We start from the raw sequence: 25,189 nt of genomic DNA, 5'->3' as shown, positions 1-25,189 counted from the left end.
TGTGTGTGCACATCCACATGTGTGCGTGCTTGTGTGTGTGAATGTATGTATGTACAGTATGTACACTACTGGTCAAATTGTTTTGAACACACTCATTCCAGGGTTTTTCTTTATTTGTGCTATTTTCTACATTGTAGAATAATAGTGAAGACATCAAACCTATGAAATAACATATAATGAATCATGTAGTAACCAAAAAATTGTTGAACAAATCAAAACATGTTTTATATTTGAGATTCTTCAAATAGTCACCCTTTGCCTTGATGACAGCATTGCACACTCTTGGCATTCTCTCAACCAGCTTCGTAAGATAGTCATCTGGATTGCATTTCAATTAACAGGTGTGCTTGCTTAAAAGTTAATTTGTGGAATTTCTTTCCTTCTTAATGCATTTGAGCCAATCAGTTGTGTTGTGACAAGTTAGGGGTGGTATACAGAAGATAGCCCTATTTGGTAAAGACCAAATCCATATTATGGCAAGAACAGCTCAAATAAGCATAGAGAAACTTTAAGACATGAAGGTCAGTCAATACGGAAAACGTTAAGAACTTTAAACGTTTCTTCAAGTGCAGTCGCAAAAACCATCAAGCTCTATGATGAAACTGGCTCTCATGAGGACTGCCACAGGAATGGAAGACCCAGAGTTACCTCTGCTGCGAGGATTAGTTTATTAGAGTTAACAGCCTCAGAAATTGCAGACCAAATAATGCTTAAAAGAGTTTAGGTAACAGACAAATCTCAACATCAACTGTTCAGAGGAGACTGTGTGAATCAGGCCTTCATGGTCGAATTGCTGCAAAGAAACCACTACTAAAGGACACCAATAAGAAGAAGAGACTTGCTTAGGCCAAGAAACACGAGCAATGGACATTAGACCGGTGGAAATTTGTCCTTTGGTTTGGAGTCCAAATTGGAGATTTTTGGTTCCAACCGCCATTTATTTCTGAGACGCGGTCTGGGTGAACGGATGATCTCCGCATGTGCATTTCCCACCGTAAAGCATGGAGGAGGAGGTGTTATGGTGTGGGTTGCTTTGCTGGTAACATGGTCAGTGATTCATTTAGAATTCAAGGCACATTTAACAAGCATGACTACCACAGCATTCTGCAGCAATACGCCATCCCATCTGGTTTGGGCTTAGTGGAACTATCATTTGTTTTTAAACAGGACAATGACCCAACACACCTCCAGGCTGTGTAAAGGCTATTTTATCAAGAAGTAGAGTGATGGAGTGCTGCATCAGATGACCTGGCCTCCACAATCCCCCGAGCTCAACCAAATTGAAATGGTTTGGGATGAGTCGGACCGCAGAGTGAAGGAAAAGCAGCCAACAAGTGCCAAGCAAATGTGGGAACTCCTTTAAGACTGTTGGAAAAGCATTCCAGGTGAAGCTGGTTGAGAGAATGCCAAGAGTGTGCAAAGCTGTCGTCAAGGCAAAGGGTGTCTATTTGAAGAATCTTAAATATAAAATGTATTTTGATTTGTTTAACACTTTTTTGGTTACTACATCATTCCCTATGTGTTATTTCATAGTGTTGATGTCTTCACTGTTATTCTACAATGTAGAAAATAGTACAAATAAAGAAAAACCTTTGAATGAGTAGGTGTTCTAAAACTTTGTTTACTGGTAGTGTGTGTGTGTCCTGTTAAAAAAAAAGCCAATAACATGAAATGATAAAGATAGTAAAAAGCAGTGAGGAGGGAGAAAACTGCACTGCCCATCACACCTGCCCACCCTCAACATCCAGACCCCCAGTCTGAAAATAAAAATAAAAATAGTTTCTCTGGAAGAAGGGCTGTGCATAAGAGAAGTAGGTTATGTTGTTGTGTTTTTATTCATGACAGAACACGGAGATGTTCCCCAGGTTCTCTGAGATATTTTGTTCAAGGCTAGATGAGATGGAAGACTGTCTGTGGGCCATCACATTAGATACCACAGAGATTATCACGACATGCCACAGAAAAAGGAACTAAGGCTAAGTAATAGTAGAAATTCACAAAGTACTATAATAAATCGCCTGTGCAAATTCTTTTCATTTTTGATTGGAATATTTCCATTCTATTTCACTTGATGTCATCCTATAATGTGGTTATTTGTAGCTCAGTTGGCAGAGCATGGTGCTCGTAATGTAGGGTAGTGGGTTTGATTCCTGTGACCCCCCCATACGTAAAATGAATGCACCCATGACTGTAAGTCGCTTTGTATAAAAGGGTCTGCTAAATGGCATATACAGTACATTCGGAAAGTATTCAGACACCTTCCCTTTTTCCACATTTTGTTATGTTACAGCGGTCTAAGGCACTGCATCTCAGAGCTAGAGGCGTCACTACAGACACCTTGATTCAAATCCAGGCTGTATCACAACTGGCCGTGATGTAGTGTGGCGCACAATTGGCCCAGCGTCGTCTTGGTTTGGCCGGTGTAGGCCGTCATTGTAAATAAGAATTTGTTCTTAACTGACTTGCCTAGTTAAATGAAGGTTAAAAAAATAATTATAAAATGGATCAAATAATTTTTTACCCTCATCAATCTACACACAATACCCCATAATGACAAAGTGAAAAAACACATTTGTAAAATTCTTTGCTAATTAATAAAAAATTAGAAAACAGAAATACCTTATTTACATAAGCATTCAGACCCTTTGCTTTGAGACTCGAAATTGATCATCCTTGAGACGTTTCTACAACTTGATTGGAGTCGATCTGTGGTGATTGTGTGACATCATTTGGAAAAGGCACACACCTGTCCATATAAGGTCCCAGAGTTAGTGCATGTCAGAGAAAAAAACCAAGCCATGAGGACGAAGGAATTGTGTTCCGAGACAGAAGCCACTCCCCAGTAAAAAGCACATGACAGCCCACTTGGAGTTTGCCAAAAGGCACCTAAAGGACTCTCAGACCATGAGAAACAAGATGTTCTGGTCTGAGGCAACCAAGATTGAACTCTTCGGCCTGAATGCAAAGTATCACGTCTGGAGAAAACCTAGCAACATCCCGAAGGTGAAGCGTGGTGGTGGTGTGGGGATGATTTTCAGCAGCAGGGACTGGGAGACGAGCCAGGATCGAGGGAAAGATGAATGGAAAAAAGTACAAAGAGATCCTTGATGAAAACCTGCTCCAGAGCGCTCAGGACCTCAGACTGGGGCGAAGGTTCACCTTCCAACAGGACAATTACCCTAAGCACACAGCCATGACAACGCAGGAGTGGCTTCAGGAGAAGTCTCTGAATGTCCTTGACTGGCCCAGCCAGAGCCTGGACTTGAACCCGATCGAACATCTCTGGAGAGACTTGAAAATAGCTGTGCAGCTAAACTCCCCATCCAACCTGACAGAGCTTTAGAGAATCTGTAGAGAAGAATGGGAGAAACTCCCCAAATACAGGTGTGCGAAGCTTGTAGGGTCATACCCAAGATGACTCAAGGCTGTAATCGCTGCCATAGGTGCTTCAACAAAGTACTGAGTAAAGGGTCTGAATACTTATGTAAATGTCATATTTCAGTTTTGTATTTTTTATACATTTGCAAAAATTTATAAAAACCTGTTTTTGCTTTGTCATTGTGGAGTATCGAGTGTAAAAACGATTTCATCCATTTTAGAATAAGGCTGTAACGTAACAAACTGGAAAAAGTCAAGGTGTCTGAATACTTTCCGAATGCACTGTATATCCTTTCTGTCCTTCAGGGTTTGTAAGTAAGCCCCGTTTATAGAAAGTTAATTAATTTATATTATTTGAAATTAGCCATGTGTATACTAGGGCTCCTGAGTGGCTCAGCATCTCAGTGTCACTACAGACCCTGGTTCAATTCCAGGCTGTATCACAACCTGCCGTGATTGGGAGTCCCATAGGGTGGGCACAATTGCCCCAGCGTTGTCCAGGTTAGAGTTTGGCCGTCATTGTAATTAATTTGTTAATAACTGACTAGCCTAGTTAAATAAAGGTTCAATTAAAAATTATGAACTAATATAAAAAAAATATTAGAATTATGCAACATTTGAGTTGTATTGTATTTATAAGTAGTTTATAATGAAGTCTAATGATACAGTACATTTGGAGAGGAGCAGGAATAGGTTGATAAAGCCACTGCTCCTTTAAGGGTGGTGTCAGCGGCAGAGAGTAGGAGTGTCGCCTCTGCTGAGTTCTCCGGAGCAAGGGGATTCCGAGAATAAACAATTCGTCAGACTTGACTACAGGTCGCAGAGCCTGATTACTTCGATCCAAATCCGAAGCGTTTTGAAACAAATCTACCATTTGATATTCATTTTTCATCATTAATGCGCGTTAGAGAAATGCGACCTTTTTACTGAGACTATCGGATGGATTTCCTCCTGTCGAATAATGATGCGGCTTTTCGGTTGAGTGGGGTCCACTGCCAGCCAGCGGTGTAGACAAACCCAAGCAGGTAGGCTACGTGCCGAGCTAAATGTACAGAATAGGCTGTGAAATTATTATGAGTCTGTAAAATCCGCACGCGCACAAACGGGGTGTGTGTCATGGATTTAACATGTTTACACGATGTTTTCATGGATTGAATGATGTGTATCTCTCGAGCCCGAGTCTATGGGCGCATACTGGTTATAGCGGTGTGAACGCTGCGTAAAGAATTCGGAATTAATCAGCCAGTGCTGTGGTGGTAGTGTCGTTTCCATTTTGTTAAATGGCATCAACGATACATTACAGCCAGTTTGAGTTGATTTCCTTCTCAACTCCCCCACCCCTCCAAAAAAACGCATCACCGCACGTAGACATTTCATATTTAATATTTGCCATAGCAGGAGCCAATGTTTTTGTCGCCAAAATCTAATACCTCAAACATGAATCATTTAGCTTGCTCGTGCTGGCTACTTTGTTATTCCGTATTTTTGTCACATTGTTGCATTGTCGTTACAGTGTTGTTACAATGTGAAATTGTTGTTACAGTGTTTGTTGTTACGGTGTTACAATTGTTGCACTGTCCTAGCTGTAGTCTAGTTTACGTATAAAAATGATACAAAATGATAGGCCACAGATATCTGTTCAGTTTAACCTGCATTAAAATCAGAAATGCTGCATAGGACTAGTAGCCTACTAAGTAACCAGGTGTATAGCCATTACCTGCTGATACAGATAATGAATAGTATTTCTATGAACATTAGTAAATAGGCCCGGTAGGCTATTGATATTATGACTGTATGACTGTCAGCATTAGCTTGGCTCTTTCGTAATGTACTCCCATTGTATCCAAATTAGTCATAATTTCAGAGTTTTGTGTGGTGGAGTTTAGCATTTTAAATGCATTATAATGATTCATATTTAAACTGGATTCACTCTTGCTGATGATTCTCAAGGAATATTTTGTGCTTCCTTATTCCTTGTCGAAAGTGACACAAATGTTTGGCATTGCATGCCTCAAATGTTCATTCAGCATTGGTACACTGCCTGGAATAATGGACAATAGCAAAATGTACTCACTTTATTTTTAGAGGATTATTCAATGTTCTGTTCATAAACCAGATTGTAAATTAGCCTTGTGGATTTCTACACAGCATGTACTGGTGTCATCGTATTGCTACTGCTTAATTCTTGTATTATTATTGATGGAGTTGTTATCTACATATTATATCGTCTTTATTTTGCTATGGTTTAATTCACAATCTAAGTAGTAGGCTAATGACAATTGACAGGTAGACTGGATTTGAACTATTCCAAGGTTTTGAACAGTGACTGGTTTGGAGTAATCATCACAAGATGTCATCTTGCTTCATTTGACCATTGGATCAGTGGAGAGACAAAAGGTCAGGGGCTGAAGGTTGGCCGGGGGGAGTCACAGGGGAGCGAGAGGGCAGGAACACACTGTTAGTTCAGGTGTGCTTAGCCTTAGCCACCCTGGCTAAACTTCCCTCCAACAACAAGGCTGTTTACTTTTCATGATTTGGAACACATCAGCACATTCATATGTGTACTAAACTTACTTTTACAGCAAACTTGGGTGGATTAGTCAAATATAGGCCTGAGCGTTGTTGAAGTGAACTTGTCTGACTTTTAAAAAGTTTAAATACTCTGTCTGTCTGGGGGTCTGGCTTTTAGCCCTCCTTTTGTGAAGTGTTTAAGCTGCTTAATTATTTGACCTGATCTTGTACAGGATGTTCAAGGGTAGCTGCGTATAGTGCTCTGTACTGTACTGGAGCCATAGATAACGAAAAACTCCACATTTAACATTGCTTTTCTCTTGACTAATCTGTCTACAGTAATGTGGTGCACATGTCAGCCATCTTTCTCCTTTACTGAGCTAGTGTACTGTACTTTACACAACTTGTTTTGTTGTTGCTATGGGTTGTCTAGGGAGCTACTGATGATGATTGATGTGCAGTATCCCGCCACAGAATCAGAAGATATGTAAATGACAAATATGCAAATTCTGTTAGGTCTGCTGAACGGTCACAATACTGGACTCTGGACCCCTGGTCTGACAGATCAAGGGTCTGTCTTCTCAGGACAACACATTCATCTACCTGCCGCCCCCCCCCCCCCCCCCCCCCCAAATGGTTGCTAAAGGGTTGTTACAGTGTTGTTACAGTGTTACAGTTAAAGACAGGCTCGGAACATTTGCTACTATTAAGTATATTTTAATCCTCCTGCTTTGTGCTGGATGTGTCAATGTAGTTCATACATGCATAATCTATGAGCAGAATTACTGTTTTGCCAAAATTGAAAGTGACTGTTTTCTGAAAACTGCTGTGCCATTTTTCATACATTTTCCCCCACATGGGCTATCCCTCTAGCAATTCGAGTTTCAGCCAATGAGCTTCAGCCCCTCACCATTTTCAGTGACAGCTAGCAAGATGCACACACATTAGAGTGAGAGAGAGAGAGAGCAATGACGTGGTGCACATATCTGCACAGATGTGACGTACTATGCAATTTTTGGGGACCACTTTTGGCTCGTGAGCGCTACTTTCAGGACTACTGGCTAAAAAGTATGCAAAGTACTGGAGAATCTCTTTAATGCACTGTCTTTGCTATAGTTTATGTATTAAAATAACACAGAAGGATTATACCCCAATTGGTATATTAAGGGTCAAAGAAATATGCAATTGTAGAGGAAGGTGTTTGTTGGCCTATACTGAGTGTGTGTGCATATGCGTGTGTGCATACATCCATTCCTGTGTGTGTGCTTGTGTTGTGTGCTGAGCCACTGAAACGAGCTAGCTGTGTTTGGATTACACTCAGTCTCATGTGTCAGGACAGTGTAAGGTCATTTGTCAACTATCTGCATACTGTAAACTACTGGATATGACAGGTGTCATAGTGTGTCCATGATAGGTCTGTGTAGGCCTTATGAACGTGTGGTCGGAGTCAAGCATTTACTATCAGGCCTTTAGGTTGTTGTAGATGAAATCATTATGCTGATTGTGTTGCAATGACTAACCTCTTAACTGTACAATACCATAGTATGGTCATTCAGTGGCTACTCATTAGACATGTTGCTTGGGTAAAATACACTCTGATCTCCAACAGTAGGCCTAGATGGTGAATTAGTGGAGTTGAAATACATTGTCATGTCGATCATACTTTCACACCATCACTCCAACTCTCTTAGGCTGTCTTCTCCAATCTGGGAGAGGGCGGTAGGGAGGAAGAGAACCAAAGTCAATGGGACTCATTTTGATGACACGGCAGGAGCAGCTAAATGCGTCTTTATTGCTGTGGCTCCTGAAGGCAGGCAGGCAGGGTGGAATGATGAAATGGAGGGATGAAAGATGGAAGGAGGCTAGAGCAGGCAGGAGGCAGCCCCCCTCCCCCCACCTCACTCCCCTCCCCACCTCACCCCCCCTGCACCCTGGCCTTGGAGCACTGACAAGCCTCTCAATTATCCACACACATTGATTGTTACTGATTGCGATTGCAGTACATTATTTATACTTTGCTGAAATCACTCCCAAAGTGATCCACAGAGAGAGGGAGAGATGCAGGTCAGATAAATGAAGCATGTCACCCACACGAAAACGTTGCACCCCATTTCAGAAACAACAGCTGTGGAACCTAACTGTGCCGATCAATAAAGCAGGGACAACGAGAGAGCAGAACAGTGCTACGTTGTACTATTAAACACATATGCCAAACATAATGTGTGTTGCCATTGTTCTGTCTTTTGCCTTACTACTGCTGAAATGTGGATATAAAGCCCAAACCTACAGTGTGATGTGAGTAGACCTAACTGTCTCCTTGGGTTGGTTAATGTGGTCACAACAGAGGAGTAGGGCAGAGTTGACTTTCTTTCCCTGCTCCTGAAGTAGAGATGGTGGCCTCAGGCTGTGGAGGTACAGCAGAAAGCTTATCCTATGTGTGTGGCTGCTGCAGCACATCCCATTGGGCAGGGAGAAGGTCTCTTCACTCCTTACTTTATCACAAACAGGCCAATTTTACTGGCCAGGTAGAGTGTGGGTGCACTGCAAATTAAACAGGAACAGACACTCATGAATACAATAGAATACACTAGTTGTAACTGTAGTTGTTCTGGAGCAAATTAGGGTTAAGTGCTTTGCTCAAGAGCACATCAACAGATTTTTCAACTTGTCAGCCCAGGTATTCACACCAGTGACCTTTCAGTTACTGGTCCAGCACTCTAACTGCTAGGCTACCTGCTGCAACACAGAAGAACACAGCTAGGAGGTTAAAGGTTAGCACAACAAGTCACAAAGTCCGATTAGGATGTCAGAAACACCAGAGGATTCTTGCGGCCTAAGGGGAGTGTTACTCAACTGTCTTATTTTAACCAGGTTGTGTGCAGGGACTGAGAGCAGAGCAGATTTCAGAGCTGGGGGAGAGAGAAGCTGTCCAGGCTAAGTGAAAATGCCACTCATTGCTGACGAGTCCCTGGCCTTGTGAAGGTTAGTGGCTTGTCTTTGTAAGCTGAGGGATTGATGCATGAGTCTGTCTGGCGAAGAATTCAAAGTCCAAGGCCATCGCAGGCAGGCAGGCACAGTCTCAGCACAGCGCTCCCTCCCAGCCAGCCTATCACAGGGGCCCTGTCCTTCCCAACTTCTTAGCAGCCTGTCCTTTTGGGACCTTGAAGCAGCCCAGGCAAGGACACAGCGTCTGGTGCAGTAAGCCTGTGCAGGGGGAGGCTTTACGTAACGCTGCCTGCCCGGCTTGCCTCTGCTTTAAACATGGGCATATGTGACTTCCTGACACCACGTAAAGTAGCGCAGAGCAGCACACGGCCCCCCGGCCCCCAGCCTAGCCCCCTGGATAAGGAGGGGGCAGAGAGATCCCGGTAACTTTATATCTTTCTCTTTTAAAAGCTTTCGTTTGAAATTACATTTCCCAAGTAATTAACTAAAGAGGAGTTTTCAGAGTTGATGAATGAATGATTGATATATTGCACAGGAAGACAGGAGAGGGAAGGAGGGGGTGGAGGGGTGCATATACTACATGTGCTGTGGGATTGTGTCTGATTTATTTCCCTCAAGAAGGGCTGCGTTCGGGAAAATTGAAATGGTGTAAAACGTTGTCCCTTGAGTAGTTAGCTGTAATACTCCAAGACAAAGAAAGAGCACCGACCAGAGAGTTCATAGTGCACAGTGTGGCGGTCAATATATGTCAACCCACACACACACACACACATACACAGACACAGACACGCACACCTTGTTGTCTGACACTATAGGCAGACTGACATCTGAGTCATAAGACTTTGCAAGTGAGATGAAAGAACAGAGCTAGGGTCAAGTTCAAAGGGAGTAGGATAATGATGACATCACAGTGACTGTGTGTCTGTTTGTGGTAGTAAGAGCTGCTAGCTGGGATTTCCCCAGTCAGTCAGTTGGTGCTTCTTTCAGACACACATCCTTTATCGTTTTAGTGCTGTGAGAACAACCTGATCCCTTTTGTGTACTGTACTCCCCAACACCTCCACACCACCAACCGTAATCGTATAACTTTTGTGAGCTCTTTTAGGCTTTTAGTGATGAGGCGAGCTGTTGCTGGGCAACAGGGGGACCTTGTGCAGGTGGCTGTGCTGTGGGGAGTTTGAGGAGATCTACAGTATAGCCTACTGCACAGACATGCTACTGAGAGATAAATGGACTATGACATAAAACCAGCGAGAATTTCAGCTTCTGGGTAAAAAAATGAATCCTAAATAGTTTATTCACCTACTGACTACATACCAGTAAATGCGTTATTACATTTTGGAGTGATACTTTATACATGACAAATGTAACATGTTGCCCCTTGCTTTTCAGACAAGAGTTCATATGACGTTACAATATCTTGCCTGAACATGCATAGCCTCTCACACATTGATGAATAGTATTTTTCAAGTCAAATAAGATGTTATTGGTCGCATACACATACACTGAGTATACCAAAGATTAGGAACACCTTTCTAATATTGAGTTGCACCCCCTTTTGCACTCAGAACATCCTCAATTCATCAGGACATGGACTCTACAAGGTGTCGAAAGCGTTCCACAGGGATCCAGGCCCATACTGACTACAATGCTTCCCGCATTTGTGTCAAGTTGGCTGGATGTCCTTTGGTGGTGGACCATTCTTGATACACATGGGATACTGTTGAACATGAAAAACCCAGCAGCGTTGCAATTCTTCACACAAACCGGTACGCCTGGCACCTACTACCAGTGGTGTAAAGTACTTAAGTAAAAATACTTTAAAGTACTACTTAAGTTTTATTGGGGGGGTATCTGTACTTTATTTTACTATTTATATTTTTGCCAACTTTTACTTTTGCTTCTCTATATTCCCAAAGAAAATAATGTACTTTTTACTCCATACATTTTCCCTGATACCCAAAAGTACTCGTTACATTTTGATAGGAAAATGGTCCCATTCACACACTTATCAAGAGAACATCCCTGGTCATCTCTACTGCCTCTGATCTGGCGGACTCACTAAACACAAATGCTTTGTTTGTAAATTATGTCTTGAGTGTTAGAGTGTGCCCCTGGCTATCCGTCAATAAAATAAAATAAAATACAATTATGCGTCTGGTTTGCTTAATATAAGGAATTTGAAATGGTTTATACCTTTCCTTTTGATATTTAAGTGCATTTGAGAAATTCCATTTACTATTGATACTTAAGTATATTTAAAACCAAATACTTTTAGACTTTCTGAAGTAGTATTTTACTGGATGACTTTCACTTTTACTTGAGCCATTTTCCATTAAGGTATCTTTACTTTTACTCAAGTATGACAATTAAGTACTTTTTCCACCACTGTCTACTACCATACCCCGTTCAAAGGCACTTAAATATTTTCTCTTGCCTATTCACTCTCTGAATGGCACACTTACACAATCCATGTCCCAATTGTCTCAAGGGTTTAAGTTGTCTCCTCCCCTTCATCTACACTGATTGAAGTGGATTTAATAAGTGACATCAATAAGGGATCATAACTTTCACCTGGTAGGTACATTGATTAGTAGAGTAGTGATACTAATGCAGTCGTTGTGTGCATCCCAATCAAGGACTGCTTTTCTGCCTGCCCTGTGCAGCGTGAGAGAGAGAGGCCATTTGAGAGAGGATGGAAGGTGTCTGCAGGCAAGCGCTATGACCTATTACTTAGTGAGAATGGACTGGTGACCAGAAGATTGCTGGCTCATACTCTGCTGTTCTCCTTTGCCCTTGAGCAAAGGTAATTAACCTGGATTTGGCCAGTAAATATCTAGCAGCCCCCCCTCTTCTGAAAAGTAAAATTTTTCAGAGGAAGGAGATGTAATCATGTGACACACTTCACCCAACATTAACATGACTAAGAAGGGGCGGGGGGTGACTGACTGACTGTAGCATGCAAGCAGAGAATGCGGCTGTGGGGGATGTCCTCCTGTTGGCCAATCAAACCAGTCAAAGGTTGAACATTGTGGAGGTCAACTTGTTAGAGCCAGGCTTCCCCTAGTCTCTACCCCTCGGATGACTCCTGTCATGATCTCAGCTGGAGCAAACAAAATGAAGCCCCACTAGTCCCGCCTGGGCCTTGCATGCTTTATTGTAATGGCAGCCAATGGCAGGTCAGGCAGGTTTAGTCAACATCTCGATCACTGATCCCAGGGTATGTCAGTTTGAAGGTCAGTCTGTGACTAAAGTGATTCATGTCCTTGCAGGATTCATGTTATTGCAGTTGTCTTGAGTCAGTCCTCTCGGCTACAGCAGCTGTCCCACTCTTTAAACTGTACCTGCTCCTGCCATACTTCCGCTTTCTTAGATGCTGACTGCTTTTCAGAGTATTTTTACTCAGTCATTATAGTATTTTTGCCCTTCTGATGTATTTGCCATATGTGCTGCCTAGTGAATGGAGCAACCTGATCTCTGTCTTAACACCACATTAACACATCCCAATGAAACTCTACGATTTCCATGAAGTGTGTAATGATACATTAGGCAGCAATCTCTCACTCACTCAGTATTTCTCCTCTCTTTTGTTCTCTCTCCCTTTTTCTCTCTCTCCACCTCCCTCTCTTTCCCCTCTACCCTTTTCTCTATCTCCACAAATGTAGTTAGCTTGAGGTTATAGGACTTTGGATCAAGGGTTAATTAGATGTTAAGTTCTTTTTATGGAATAAAGTATGCTTTATGAGTTCAACGCATATACAGAGTGGATGGAAAATCTGTATTTTCTAAGGTAATACTTGAGTGATAACAGAATTGGGTAACATAAAGGGGGTATTTTCAGTATGTAACCTAGGTGTTTTTCAGACAGACACACAGTCAGACAGACAGACAGACAGACAGACAGACAGACATTTTAATAGAAGGGTTAACATGTAGGGTTAGTAGCCCATGAGTAACCCTCAGCTTGTATACCTTGTTAGCATGTCAAGACATAGCATTAGCGCTGCACAAACACACAGCAGCTTGTGCAACTGTATTTACATGTCAGAGAATGGCTAGCATTTAAGTAGCTAACGCACATCTCAAGTATGTTTAAATCAGGGACGTGCTCAGGCAAAAAGATTCAGCAAGTGCCAAATAAAGCGGCTTAGACTTTAATGAATGAAATACTTAACCAATAGCTACCCGTGCTATCTGCATTGACCCTTTTTGCACTAACTCGTTTGACTCGTCACATACGCTGCTGTTACTGTTTATTATCTATCCTGTTGCCTAGTCACTTTATCCCTACCTATATGTCCATATCTACCTCAATTACCTGGTACGCCTGCTCATCGACTCGGTACTGGTACAGTGTGTACATAGCCAAGTTAGTGTTACTCATTGTGTTTTTATTCCTTGTGTTATTATCATTTTTTTCTCCTATTATTTCATTTTTTTTCTCTCTCTGCATTGTTGTGAATGGCCCGTAAGTAAGTTAGTATACACCTGTTGTTTAACGAAGCATGTGATAAATGAAATGTAATTTCATTTGATCCGTTACTGATGCTAATATACAGCTTGTGTAACATGGTTCGTCTATACCAGAGCTATTCTATGTCGGTCCTGGTTTTTGTTTCTACCTGGTAGTTAATTGCAATCGCCTGGTGTCCCAGGTCTGAATTAGTCCCTTATTAGAAGGAGAGGACGAAAAACAGAAGTGTTTTGGCTCTCCTGGACCGACAATGAACAGTCCTGGTCTACACGTACACGTACACGCACGCACACACACACACACACACACACACACACACACACACACACACACACACACACACACACACACACACACACACACACACACACACACACACTTGTGTCTTTATGTGGTTTAGCAAAGCCAGGCCTCTCTCTCTCTCTCTCTCTCTCTCTCTCTCTCTCTCTCTCTCTCTCTCTCTCTTTCTCTCTCTCCCTCTCTCTGTGTAAGCCACCTGCCGTTACATTCAGCAGCGTTGACCTTGGTGATTATGAGATCAGGCCTGACCTACACCCCAAAAACAGGTTTAGACTGTTCCACTTACTAACTTTTCCTAGGGAATCTCAACCATCAGAGGCCACATCAACCTATCTGACACACATTCACCCACAAGAGAATAAGGCCATGTTCCTCTGTTCTCACCTGCTGATGTTGCTCATTCACATCAGTTGTGGGTGTCTTGTGTTTTTGTCCAGTGTATTATGCCAGGATAGGCCAAGCGTAGGGGAAAGTGAAGCAGTAGCAGGGTTCATGATGATGACTGTCTCTGAGGCTACATCAGGTCTGTGTAGTAGCAGCAGCAGCACAGTAGGTCACCATTAACACGCAGAGGCTTAGCACTCTGCTGCTGAAAGTTTAGCGCTGTGTCAACCTGCTCTCTCTGCTTTTAAAGTAGAATGTCAGGCAATGGCTAATGCTATTCAGTTCACATGCAACCACATAGCAAATACGCTGCTGCTTCCACCGGTGTTACTCTGGTGCTTGTCCACACTGGGGTGAGACATGGGCTGAACTAGCTAAGGGATTCTAACATATAGCTAGCTTACCCACCACTGGCTAAAATCAATAGGTTTGACGAGTTATCGCTGAGTGCTTTGTGAAAACGAATTATCACGTTAGCAGATAACTGTGTTGTTGTTTCTTGGTACTCTGATTGCCTTGAGAGCAACATGCATGTGTCTCTGGCTGGCATTCATCCTGCCTCACATTATACCAGTCCTGGATTCTCCTAACCATTATCAATTCAAACAGTGTCAGTTTTGTTTTTTAGACGGTTGACGTGCCTTGAACTTTGTTGTTGTTTTTAAATATGTTTTATTGCGTTACAGACGTTAAATAACATGCAATCCCTCATGCACTAGTGCCTGTTGGGCAGTGTCCCAAATGGCACCCTATTCCCTATTTAGTGCACTGCGTTCTTTTCAAAAGCTGTGTGGCTCAGTTGGTAGAGCAGAGTGCTTGCATTGCCAGGGTTGTGGGTTTGATTCCCACAGGGTCTAGTACCAAAAAAATGTATGACAAAATATGTCAAATGTAGATCATCCTCAGGGACAAGAGGAGTTGTTGTCATGTTATCTGCTGCTGTTGTCACTACAGCTAACTGAACACCATGGCTAATGCAGGGGAGAACTCATGCATGACTGAATGCTGGTTAATGAAGAATTGTGTATGGGTGGTGATACCATGAGCTACAGTGTCAGGCAATACCAATGGTATTACATTGAGGGGCTAGAAATGCTACTAATTATTCTTGTCTGATGGCATGTCATAGCTACCTGTATGGGTGTTAGTAAAAAAGCACTGTTTTAAATAAGGCAAAGGATCATATTTAACATTCTGAGTAACAGATGAGCAAATGTACTCTGAGCTGAGTAGGGGTGGGGTGGGGTGGGGTGGGATGTGTGTGTGTGTGTGTGTGTGTGTGTGTGTGTGTGTGTGTGTGCATGTATATGTTCATGCATGCATGTGAATGCAGTAGACTGGCTGGTGTTTGTGCCCTGGGAGCAGTAGGTAGTTGTTTAATGAAGGCGTGGGAGGATTGCTCTTCCTACTGTACATACAGGCCAGGCCAAGCTGATAAGGGTCAACTCTGTTTCAAAGGCCACAGGAGCGAGGTCTCACAAACACTAGCGCTCATGAGGGTAGTCTCTTGTCTCTTTCTTTCTTTGTCTCTCTCTCTACCCCCCCTCTCCTTGTCTCCCTCCCCCACCCCCTTGCGCTCTCTCTCTCTGTCTCCCTTGATCATACTCTGCAGAACTCCTAGCACGGTCTCAGGGAGAAAAAGAAAGAAAGAAAAGTGGGTCAGGGCGACCTATTTTTTCCCACAGTTCACGGAGGCAGAGAGTGGCAGAGTTATCATCAGTTAGACTGTAGAGGAGGGAGGAGAGCCGAGCAGAGCCTGATAGGGAGGCAAGGCCCTGGCTGTCACGAGACACAGGCAGAGGCAGCCACTCAGAACTGGGTCAGCAGCAGAGGCTATGTCTTGTAAACGGCTTGTCATACAGGGTAGAAAAGCTGCAAATGAACCATAGATTATACGCCCCAAGCTGAGCGCTGTGGTCTCTCCTCACCATTCCTCAGCCGTACATCACACAGAGACACACACCACACACACACACATACACTACACACCCTACAGAGAAACACACACACACAGAGGGCCTACAGTAGTGTATGAGTCTGTGAAGAACTGCCACCTCATATAAGCTCCTCTGTTCCCCCCTTCATCTCTAGTAATAGCGTTTCATTACTGCAGTCAAAACTGACAAGCTCAAAGCCAAGCCAGTCAAGCCACACACAATCAGAAGAAATGAAGCTCTTTGCATTCTCTTCTTCTGACCTCAGCTTGTTATTTGTCTAAAAATAACCCAGATTTCTCCCAGATCTCTTCCCTCCCTCATCACATTCAGGTAAGGGTATTTACAGTGCAGTTGTCCGTGTTCAGTGGTAGGCCTAGCTAGCTCCTGGTGGATGGGTGATGGGACAATACTAATGCTCACTCCCCCTGAAACGATAACCATGCATATCGTTTGTATTTTCAAACAACTGTCATCTGATTCTGTATTCCCCTGTTATGTAATAAGATGTGTTCCTGATAAGTCAAGCACTACACTCTTAGAAATAAAGGTGCTATCTAGAAGGGTTATTCAGCTGCCCCCTTAGGAGAACCCTTTGAAGAACCCTTTTTGGTTCCAGGTAGAACCTTTTTGGGTTCCATGTTGAACCCCTTTATGTTCCTGTAACGTGCGTCGTATAGAGGGGACCAAGGCGCGGCGTGTTGAGTGCTCATGATTATACTTGAATGAAAACTAAACACTTTTACAGAGAAACAAAACGACAGCAAACAGTTCCGTCAGGCAAAAGACAACAAAACGGAAAACAACTACCCACAAACACAATAGAAAAAACCCCAAAAAGAAACCCCAAAACAAAAAGGGAGGGTAGGGAGGGTGACAATTGTCTATGGCGGTTCTAGTGCAGTACCCAGAACCTTACCATCCAGCAGATCCTCCAGCAGCGGAGGTGGCTCTGGTTCGGGGCGTAACCCCCGCTCCGCCCGCAGATCCCTCTGCTTCTGTAACACCGGACCGTGGATCGACGTCGGAGGAACCGGACCGTGGATCGTTGTCGGAGGAACCGGACTGTAGATCGCCACCGGAGGTTCTGGGCTGCATGCCGCCGCCGGAGGTTCTGGGCTGCAGGCTGCCGCCGGAGGTTCTGGGCTGCAGGCCGCCGCCGGAGGTTCTGGGCCGCAGGCCGTCGCCGAAGACTCCTGGATGCAGGCCGTCGCCGAAGACTCCGGACTGGGGAGCGTTGCCGGAGACCCCGGACTGGGGAGCGTCGCCGGAGGCTCCGGACTGGGGAGCATCACCGGAGGCTCCGGACTGAGGTTCCGGACTGAGGAGCATCGCCGGAGGCTCCGGACTGGGAAGCGTCATTATAGGTTCCGGACTAGGGACCATTGCTGCAGGCTCCATGCCATGGATCATCTCTACAGGTTCCGCGCCATGGATCATCACTGGAGGCTTTGTACCATGGACCATCTCTACAGGCTCCGGGCCGTGGATCATTCCTACAGGCTTCTTGCCATGGATTATCCCTACAGGCTCCGGACCATGGATAATCCCTACAGGCTTCTTGCCATGGATTACCTCTACAGGCTCCGGGCCATGGATTACCTCTGGAGGCTTCGTACCATGGAACATCCGTACAGGCTCCGGGCCATGGATCATCACTACAGGCTTCATGCCATGGATCATCTCTACAGGCTTCGGACCATAGATTATCACTGGAGGCTTTTCTCGTGGAGCTGGAACAGGTCTCACCGGACTGGAGAGACGCACTGAGGACCGGGTGCGCAGAGCGGGCACCGGCCGTACTGGGCTATGGAGGCGCACTGGAGGGAGAGTGCGAGGAGCAGGCACAGGACGTACTGGGCTATGGAGGCGCACTGGAGGGAGAGTGCGAGGAGCAGGCATAGGACGTACTGGGCTATGGAGGCGCACTGGAGGGAAAGTGCGAGGAGCAGGCACAGGACGTACTGGGCTATGGAGGCGCACTGGAGGGAGAGTGCGAGGAGCAGGCACAGGCTCACCACAATAAGCACGGGGAGTTGGCTCAGGTCTCACCCCTGGCCCAGCCAAACTACCCGTGTGCAGCCCCACCCAAAAAATTGGGGGCTGCCTCTCGTTCTTCCCCGGTAGGCTACGATACCTGTCTATTATGTGGCCCCAAGTCCATTTTCTCCTTTCGGTCCACTCCTTCATCGACCAGGTATCCATCTCTGCCCGGGCACGCCGCTTGATCCAATCGTGGTGGGTAGTTCTGTAACGTGCGTCGTATAGAGGGGACCAAGGCGCGGCGTGTTGAGTGCTCATGATTATACTTTAATGAAAACTAAACACTTTTACAGAGAAACAAAACGACAGCAAACAGTTCCGTCAGGCAACAGACAACAAAACGGAAAACAACTACCCACAAACACAATAGAAAAAAAAACTACTTATTTATGATCTCCAATTAGAGGCAACGAGGACCAGCTGCCTCCAATTGGAGATCAACCCAAAAAACAACAACATAGAAATAGAAAAACTAGAACTTAAACATCGAACTAGAAAACATAGAAAACCACCCAAAACACCCCCTGTCACGCCCTGACCTACAGGACGTGACAGTTCCGTGTAGAACCCATTCCACATAGGGTTCTACATGGAACCCAAAAGAGTTCTCCCTGGAACCAAAAAGGTTCTACCTGGAACCAAAAATATCCTATGGGGACAGCCAAAGAACCCTTTTGGAACCCTTTTTTTCTAAGAGCGTAGCATGTGTATGTATGTATACAGTCAGTCAGTGTGTAAGCTAAGCCTTCATCTGATGTCATCATCTTACATCCAAGGCAATCTTCATTCTACATCGAGGGGCTAAATTAAGAAGGCCATTGATGTTATGGGAGATTAACTACTGAGCAACACCAGCCCATGCTGATTCCTCTCACATCCTCATTAGTGTTGGAAGATATTATGATAGTATCGTCTATCGGCAATGATTGACAGCCATCGACAATGATTGACAGCCATTGTCGATTGTGACGAGGTTGTGATGTGACAGATGATGGTTTAGCCTATTTGAACTTGACTGGCCCTGTACTCGGATACAAGTGACATTCTGAGTAATTTGCCTATTCCTATTTGCTATAGCCTATTTTAATAAATATGTTAAATACAGAATACAAGAGGGGAATGTAGGCCAGAGAGAGAGAGAGAATTCCACCAAAGCAGCACAATGTTGGATGCATTGGCCTTATACCCTAAACCTATTCATTTTTTTATATAGGCTATATAACGGACACTCCTTAACTATCGTGTGTCTAGCAGTTTAAAAAAAATGTATATTCCCTTCTATCTCCATTCGATAGGCAATGAATAGTACTTTGAGCTAGGCTACGCTTTCATCATTTCATGCATGTATGGCTTTCTCCCGATCAAACAATGAATGAATCCAACGGAGTTCCATCTAAAAAAGTTATTTGAATAGCCTAAAAATGTAAGGTAGCCAGAGGACTATTAATGAGAGAGGACATACAATATCAATAGCCTATAGAAAAATCGAATGACAAGTTTAAATTAGTTTCAGCTTATTAAGAAAGAAATGATGTGTGGGGCGGAAGAATCTCTCCATGCGAGGTTGAAAACCAAATGGCCCATCCAATCATAAAAGCTTTAAGACAAGTAAAAGTTATGAACAGTAGCCTATTTCCTAAATATTCGAATAGCCTAAGAATGTCCGTCCTAAAGTTGCCACTTTCAAAAAGAACAAGAAGGAAAGTCAGAGTCTATACTCAATTACAGCTTTATGAGACATTGAACAAACAATAATATGAGCGGAGGATTAGGCAAATAAACTATTATTATCCAGTTCAGAAGAAGGTAGATTTTGCTTCTATCCAGCCCATGCTTTATAACATAACTCAGCAAGATAGCCTGTACCTTATTAGTTGACTGTCACTTTGCTTGGTGATGTGCTCGCCAAACAGACACAGACAGACACACTCTAACCTGTTTCATGCTAAAGCTCCACCAGAAAGGAATTTTTGAAAATATTTGCCTGCACTTAGCCTCTGTCCAGGCTTTCAACAACATTGTGTTTCGTCATGATTCGTCCAGTTGAATCATGCTATTTTGTGCTATAGCCCAACAGTGGTTTTTAGCTGAGTTTTATTTAAAACATTTCACAGGGAAAAAAAGGTTGGCGAATAGGGGGCGTGACCATCAATATCACAATGTTTTATAAGTACATAATCATGATAGGACAAAGGTTGACATCACCCAAACCTAATACCCATTTAAACCCTGTGAAATACACCACAGTCACTATAAGTTATTGGTATTGACTTCAAAACAAATTTATTAATTTACTTGGCATTGTTTATGTCTCCAAAAAGACAAAGCAGGATAAGCAGCGGTTGACTTGACAAAATATTTTCTTAGAAAATAATTGCCTGACTTTGCTGAGCTGGGACCTTGGAATTGAAATCAGGGCTTATCCTTGGATTGGGTTTGTTTATGGACCAATTCAATGTTCAGACAGTCCGGTAGCTCTCATTCATATTTCACTATGTGGAACAGAACTCCTTGTAATGAATCTCCTAGGCATTATAGAAGAGAGGTTCCACACCCCAGTCTGATTTTAGGCTTCTTGTCCTCCACAGTTTGAGAATACTGTTGTCATATTGAAATTTGTGATTATTATCACATTAATAAACACAGTAGAGCTCATTTCTCCACTGTGTGTAACTGTTGATAACCATCATAGGATAGCTAGTGGTAATTAGATGTTTCACTAACAGCGACCTCATTAAGCAGTGGCACTAACAACACAACATAGAGTCATGTCCTGAGGTGGGGAGCTATACATGGAGTGTGTAGTGTAGGATTAGCTCTTAACTCTCTCTCTCTCACATATACACACACACACACACTGCTCTGTGAAGTAGTCTAGCCTCCCTTTGCTTGTTATTCCTAGCCTCTGAACTTGTCTCGGTAAGAGAGCACCTTCCACTAATTGAGGAGTCTGTTTGTTGCTCATGTCACCAAACAAGAGTCCCTGAGGACACTCATATGTCATTGTGTGTCTGTCTACATGTGTTGTGTGTGTGTGTCATGTGCGTGGCATTTGTGTGTTTCTCTATATTTATGTGAAGGTGAAACATACTGAGCAGTAAACCAGTTAGATCCAGAGCTAGGCCTGGCCTGGTCTCTCCAGCCAGTACCAGAGCAGTGTTTAGTGAGGGGGCTACAGCCGCCATGGTGCCTCTAGCAAATGGTTTCCAGCAGGCCTTCCTGCGTATGACATGTGATAACATTACAGTCATGAAAGGTCAGGCATGAAGGGAGCTGCAAGGGAGAGGGCTGGGCCGGTGGTGCGGAGGGGGGCTAGGCCTGTCTCTCCCTGCTGCTCCCCTCAACACAGACCTAGCACACACACACTGATACACGCACACACACACAACACTGAGATTCCTGGAAGTTGTATTAGCTTTAAAGGCGAAAAGTCCACCCTGCATTTCCTTCTAGTTCACATATTGAAACAGCATCTCTTGGTGCAGTGTAAATATTAGCTCTATTCCATGAAGCTGGCTGACCTGCACTGTGCATCATGTTGAAAGGGAGCAGTGCTCTGCCTCTGTGTGCTTTACAGTGGCTTAGGTTAAGTTTCCAGCCCAGGTGAAAGTAGCAGTAATGACTGGCTAGTATGACAGTACAGAATGAGAGGAGGACTTTGTTCAGTGAACCTTGGTGTAGGGATGTTTGAATATCCAAACGGACGTTAGTATTCAAATACTTTTTATTTTTTATTTAACCTTTATTTAACTAGGCAAGTCAGTTAAGAACAAATTCTTATTTACAATGGCAGCCTACTGGGGAACAGTGGGTTAACTGCCTTGTTCAGGGGCAGAACAACAGATTTTTGCCTTGTCAGCTCGGGGATTCAATCTAGCAACCTTTCGGTTACTGGCCCAACGCTCTAACCACTAGGCCACCTGCCGCCCCAATACTAGTGTGAGTATTCATTTTTGCGGCCCAAAAAATGTATAGGCTAATTTTAACACTGAAAATACTTTTTGTAAATTATAATAAAATATTCATGTGACGTTATTACATACAAGGATATACCATGATCAATTTAATAAATAAACATTTCCAATGTAGTTTTTATGACTTGTGCCCCCCATAAAAAAGACTGGTAGCTGTCTGGTAGTCTTCATGTGTGAAGCTTGTTGTTTATGTTGGCCAATCAAAGCGGCTCAATTTGTAGCAGGTGTAGTGAGAGTTCACTAACGCAATGCAAAATGGAATAACATTACAGAATTAAAAGTTAGCTGAAGGAGTAGGCTACAATGAGCAACCAACAGGTAGGCAGTTGGCACAAAATATGGCCTCAATTAGCCTAGCTAGCAAGCTTCTCTTGGCTACTCCAGTCAAGATAGGCACTGTTATATGGTATGATAAATAACATAGTGGCTGCTACAAGTTAGGTAGTCTTGGCTGTCTGCCTCCCTCTGCTCGCTCCCATCTCACTGGCATCTCCCCAGCTGCACTAATAGAGCGCAAGCCTCAGCCTCACCCTCACACAGCAGTGCTCAATATTCGGATACCCGCCAAAAATGTATGATACTATTCTAATAGTGAAATTATTTAAAATCCCCATCCCTACCATGGTGTTGTTTACCCATGTAAATGTCACATTTCTTCACCATGACCTAGCATTCCTGCCAGTCACCATGGTTAGCCTGTTCATATCGACTGCCAACTGTTTAGAGGCTTCTCCCCTTTCTAAGTTAGTTAGAGAGGCAACCTCTTCAGCTGATGATTCAACACAAAGCTGTCAGATATCTAAAAGAGAGAGCAATGGGATGTTTGTTTGGAGAACCAGTACAGAGTCCTTGTGCCAACAGCCCGGAAGTGAAGGGGGGAAAACAGTCTGGGATTTCCTAGTATGTACCCAGCTAACAACAAATGTTCCCACAACTTTAGAGAACGTTCCCTTAAGAGTGTCATTAGGTCAAGGTTTTCATAGGAATGTTCCTATGATGTGCAAGTAATGTTTCCAAGTGACTATTCCCTTAATGTAAAATAGAACTTACCCAGAACCTGGTTGCCATGTTCTCGGATCATAAGATATTCATTCATGTGGGGGCAGCAGGTAGCCTAGTGGTTAGAGCGTTGGACTAGTAACCGAAAGGTTGCAAGATCAAATCCCTGAGCTGACAAGGTAAAAATCTGTTGTTCTGCCCCTGAACAAGGCAGTTAACCCACTAGGCTGTCATTGAAAATAAGAATTTGTTCTTAACTGACTTGCCTAGTAAAATAAATGTGTCCTGTTTTCTCTGGGTTTGGAGAATATTCCATCAATGTCCCAACAAACATGGTTGCCATGTTCTCAGAACATAAGATATGAATGGTTTAAACATGTTTCATTGGAATGTTGCAAGAACATTTGTGTCCAAAGAAAAATTCATGACAAGATGTCTTGTTACTCTTGCCGAGCCAACCCTGATTGGTGAACCACTGAGACATTTGGGGCATAGCTCTTAGTCTATTGGCAAGGGATAATCACACACAGTGCTTTTAACATACACATCTCCAACTTACATATTTGACACACATGATTGCATGTTCATTTATACAGTAATTATTATTCAACATGTCCTCACAAGGGATGTGAACTCACAACCTCCTGGTTCATGTTACTCCAATTTTCCTGCTACGTCACCATGTCCATGTCAGGTCTAAGCTAATCTGACTATTCTCTAATCATTGATTTTATTTACTTATTTAAGCAATTGAAGGGCTTCCTGTATAGTTGTCTAATGTTGGTGGGGCATATTAAGCTGTTTTCATGATACTCCTGAATGACTATTATCAATAAAATATTTTCTTGAGTGTATTTTTAACAGAGCTGAGATTTATTTCATAGTGCATTCACACTTTTGCTTAGACCTATCAAGTTGTTTCAGATCTACACAAGTGCCAAGGTAGGAGGGGTTAGGGTTTCTTCTGGACAGGGCCTAACTATACTAACCCAATAAGCACATGCCCTAGAGATATCCCTTATTGGGACAGCAGATAGGGCATTTGATGTTGGTGGCCTGGGTTTGAGACCTGCTAGGGGAGTCATCCTATTCTCACATTCTATTGCACATTATACCGAAACTTAGGTACACTATATATACAAAAGTACGTGGACACTCCTTCAAATTAGTGGATTCGGCTATTTCAGCCACACCCATTGCTGACAGGTGTATAAAATCGAGCACACAGCATTGCAATCTCCATACACAAACATTCCAATAGAAAAAAGAAAAAGCATTAGCTCTGAAATTGAACTTTAATTAAATGAGTTGACTCTTCACATGGGATGATTTCACTGAACAACAAAAGGGAATATTGAATGATCCCCAATGATCCATCGCATCTCCCAAAAACGTTTTCAAAATACATCTGTAAAATGATAGTCTAGAAACTAAAGCTTTGGTTATCTTCCTCTCAGGCTTCCATGTCTTCTCCCTGGACCTCCTCAAAGTCCACCTCTTGAACATCAGACTCTGAGGCCTCATCTTCAGTCACTTTCCAACCTTGTTGAGGATGGCTCCTTGTCAGGCTCAAAAAGCCTCAAATTTGCCCGGATGGCCACCAATTTTTCAACCCTTGTATTGGTCAGCCTGTTGCGTGCTTTGGTGTGTGTTCCCAAACAAGGACCAGTTGCGCTCTGAGGTAGCTGATGTTGGTGGGATTTGGACGATGATGGAGGCAACAGGGGAAAGAGCCTCAACAAAGTCCCTTCCACCAGGTAGCTGATGAGATATGTTCGCACGACTGCCATCTTGCATCTACATCCCAAAGCGTATTTCGCCAGACTGCCAACGACCTTGCCCTCATTCAGGCCAAGGTGGCGAGACACGGTATTGATGACACCATAGGCCTTGTTGATCTCTGCACCAGACAAGATGCTCTTGCCAGCATACCTGGGGTCCAACATGTACGCTGCGGCGTGTCTGGTCTTCAGGCAGAAGTCTTCACGCTTTTTGATGTATTTCAGAACTGCAGTTTCCTCTGCTTGGAGCAACACTGAAGTGGGCAGGGCAGTATGGATTTCTTCTCTTACATCTGCAAGCAGAGTCTGAACAGGATGGCATTGTCTCCCTCAATCCGTGCAATGGCTACTGCTATAGGTTTCAGGAGTTTCAGGCTGCTTACCACTCTCTCTCAAAATGTATTATGCAGGAGGATCCTCTTGATGGGGCTGTTCGGCAGAATGTGATATATCCATTTCTTGGAG

At 43.5% G+C, this 25,189-nt stretch overlaps 1 protein-coding gene across 1 annotated transcript in view; it reads left to right on the top strand.

Moving 5' to 3' along the window:
• The first annotated feature begins 4,100 nt into the window (after window positions 1–4,100).
• The window catches only part of LOC106567930 (nuclear receptor-interacting protein 1), a 62,710-nt gene continuing 41,621 nt past the window's right edge, over window positions 4,101–25,189 (top strand). The window contains exon 1 of the mRNA XM_082960369.1: window positions 4,101–4,403. The gene's annotated coding sequence lies outside the window, so the exon portion shown is untranslated. The remainder of the gene's footprint in view (window positions 4,404–25,189) is intronic.

This window comes from Salmo salar, chromosome 13 (assembly GCF_965601325.2).
Source record: "Salmo salar chromosome 13, fSalSal1, whole genome shotgun sequence".
Taxonomy (NCBI): Eukaryota; Metazoa; Chordata; class Actinopteri; order Salmoniformes; family Salmonidae; genus Salmo; species Salmo salar.
This window is presented reverse-complemented; position numbering and strand designations above follow the sequence as displayed.